At 57.1% G+C, this 2,985-nt stretch overlaps 1 long non-coding RNA gene across 1 annotated transcript; it reads left to right on the top strand.

Annotated features, from left to right (window-relative positions):
- Window positions 1-2,683: 2,683 nt before the first annotated feature.
- LOC108803442 lies at window positions 2,684-2,985 on the top strand. The gene is made up of 2 exons (XR_001942283.1): window positions 2,684-2,764; window positions 2,912-2,985. It is a non-coding gene; the product is annotated as an uncharacterized LOC108803442 (long non-coding RNA).

The raw sequence follows: 2,985 nt of genomic DNA, 5'->3' as shown, positions 1-2,985 counted from the left end.
GGCGCGGGTAGCCAGGGGCCAATAACAGTGGGCGGGCGTAGCCAGGGGCCAATAACAGAGGGCGCGGGTAGCCAGGGGCCAATAACAGTGGGCGGGCGTAGCCAGGGGCCAATAACAGAGGGCGCGGGTAGCCAGGGGCCAATAACAGTGGGCGGGCGTAGCCAGGGGCCAATAACAGAGGGCGCGGGTAGCCAGGGGCCAATAACAGTGGGCGGGCGTAGCCAGGGGCCAATAACAGAGGGCGCGGGTAGCCAGGGGCCAATAACAGTGGGCGGGCGTAGCCAGGGGCCAATAACAGAGGGCGCGGGTAGCCAGGGGCCAATAACAGTGGGCGGGCGTAGCCAGGGGCCAATAACAGAGGGCGCGGGTAGCCAGGGGCCAATAACAGTGGGCGGGCGTAGCCAGGGGCCAATAACAGAGGGCGCGGGTAGCCAGGGGCCAATAACAGTGGGCGGGCGTAGCCAGGGGCCAATAACAGAGGGCGCGGGTAGCCAGGGGCCAATAACAGTGGGCGGGCGTAGCCAGGGGCCAATAACAGAGGGCGCGGGTAGCCAGGGGCCAATAACAGTGGGCGGGCGTAGCCAGGGGCCAATAACAGAGGGCGCGGGTAGCCAGGGGCCAATAACAGTGGGCACAGTTTGTCTTTTTTTCCCCTTCATCATTTAGAGCTGTTGCCCTTGCTTGGGCAATGACCATGCACCCCTGTACCCTTCCCCTTGGGCAATGACCATGCACCCCTGTGCCCTTCCCCTTGGGTGATGACCATGCACCCCTGTACCCTTCCCCTTGGGTGATGCCCATGCGCCCCTGTACCCTTCCCCTTGGGTGATGCCCATGCGCCCCTGTACCCTTCCCCTTGGGTGATGACCATGCACCCCTGTACCCTTCCCCTTGGGTGATGACCATGCGCCCCTGTACCCTTCCCCTTGGGTGATGACCATGCGCCCCTGTACCCTTCCCCTTGGATGTTGCCCATGCGCCCCTGTACCCTTCCCCTTGGGTGATGCCCATGCTCCCCTGTACCCTTCCCCTTGGGTGATGCCCATGCGCCCCTGTACCCTTCCCCATGGGTGTTGCCCATGCGCCCCTGTACCCTCTTATGCCCGTGTGTGAAACAAAACTACCCTACATACACCCCTCCTCCCTCCTCTGGGGGCCGTTCACACTAGCACGGTGCGTTCATCGCACACTCCCATGTGATAAACACACTGTACTGTGCAACCCCCCCCCACCCTGCGTTCTGGTGCGGTGCAATAATTTGAAAGTCACCTCAAATGTGCCTCCTGCCCGCCGTGTGATTGTCGGCACCGGAAACACACATTACCGCAATGCTGTGCGTTCCACGCTGAACGGGACATAAACGTTGATAACTCAGGGGCTCTGTCATTGGACAGCCTGGGATGAGGCAACGCTGAGAGAACGCAGAGTCCAATGTTCCCGGGTCCATACTTCACCTTACGTGACAGCGCGGAAACTACGGCATAAAGCGTGCGCTCGCATGAAACACGCCTGCATTGCTATTACTATGTAACGGCACCACGAACGCACTTTATTCCCACCAGTTTGCATGCAAAAAAAAAAAGCGCAGAACACACGACGCAAATGTTGCTCCATGCGTTTCTTTACCGCGCTCGGTGCACGATGGTCACCCATTAAAATCAACAGGAACGCTCGCCGAAGGCAAAGTGTGAACCCGGACCAGGCGATAACCCTCATTCATGCCGTGAGGGAAATGAGAGAAATAAAGGAAGTCACATTATAAATATAGATTTTTATTCTTTATTAAAATTGCTTTTATTGCTCAACAGCCGGTGACGATTGCTGAACTCCTCCGGCTCTGAGCTCCGCCAGGCCTCACATCAGAGATGCCCCTGATAGACCGTCTCTATGACAACAATACGGATTATTATTACCGCCAACACGTCCAAACCCACTGAAGGCAAGGCACCGGAAGTGATGTGGTTGCAGATCTGGACGGGTTGCACAAAACACCGGACATTTGCACAGAACACCGGAGAAAGACAAGGCTGGAGATACAAATAACAAAGCTACATGGAAGGGGTATTCTCCACCGAGACACACATTCCCTGCCCCCCGGAACCATGCGGAGAGCTGTATTTCCTTTTGCGGAAACCCCCTCACACCCCAAACTCTCACCTGCACCGCCGCCATGTCTAAATAGTCTGACGCCGCCCCCTATCTATAAGCGGGGCCGCATGCTCGGTCATGTGACCGAGCACGTAAGTCAGCTGCTCTTATCTCCAAGGAAACGAAGAGACGCCAAGTCAGGTGACCCCAGTCGGCCATTTTGGATGAGGGCAGGCGTAGTCTGAAGAGCTGAGGGTGCAGCCGCCATGTTGGATAAGGGCAGGTGAGTAATGATTGAAGTGAGTCGGAGATCAGTCCCATGTATCGCCATATTCACTACAAGAGGTCAGTTCCACCCAGCAGGGGCCATCCTCCATGGACACAGCAGCCTCCTCCAAATGTACAGGTGTCTGGAGTTCTCCCCAAGTCCTCCTCCGCTCATAGCTCACAGCCAGGATATAGGAGAGTCCTTGGGAGCTCCATTCAGATCTGACATTTCACCTCTAGGTGGTGTGATCCTTTAATTTCTGACCCCTCCTCCTCCGGTGTCAGGGCTCAGCCCTGTGTACGGTACGAGCAGCGATACCACTCCAGGTGGGTGATGGGAAGATTGAGGTGGGCCGCCCCCTGTGTCTACACCATTGATGTCACCTTCCCGAAGCCTCTGACCGTTAATGTGTCACCTGTGACTCCGCCCCATGTCGGTGTATTGTAAAGAGCAAATTTTAGTGTTGTAGATTCCCCCCTTAAAGCCAGCGCCACCCAAAACTGACATGGAGGGGGGTGGGGGCAGTCTGTCACCCCTCCCCCGTCTCTCCTTCAGGAGCTCCCCTTTACGAACTTCTACACGGCGTTCCTGACGGTGAGGATCCAGCAGAAGAAGCACTCCGACCCCAA

Source organism: Nanorana parkeri, unplaced genomic scaffold (genome assembly GCF_000935625.1).
Source record: "Nanorana parkeri isolate BGI_ZX_2015 unplaced genomic scaffold, ASM93562v1 scaffold3732, whole genome shotgun sequence".
NCBI lineage: Eukaryota > Metazoa > Chordata > Amphibia > Anura > Dicroglossidae > Nanorana > Nanorana parkeri.
The sequence above is the reverse complement of the archived record's forward strand: the minus strand, read 5'-3'. Positions and strand labels throughout refer to the sequence as shown.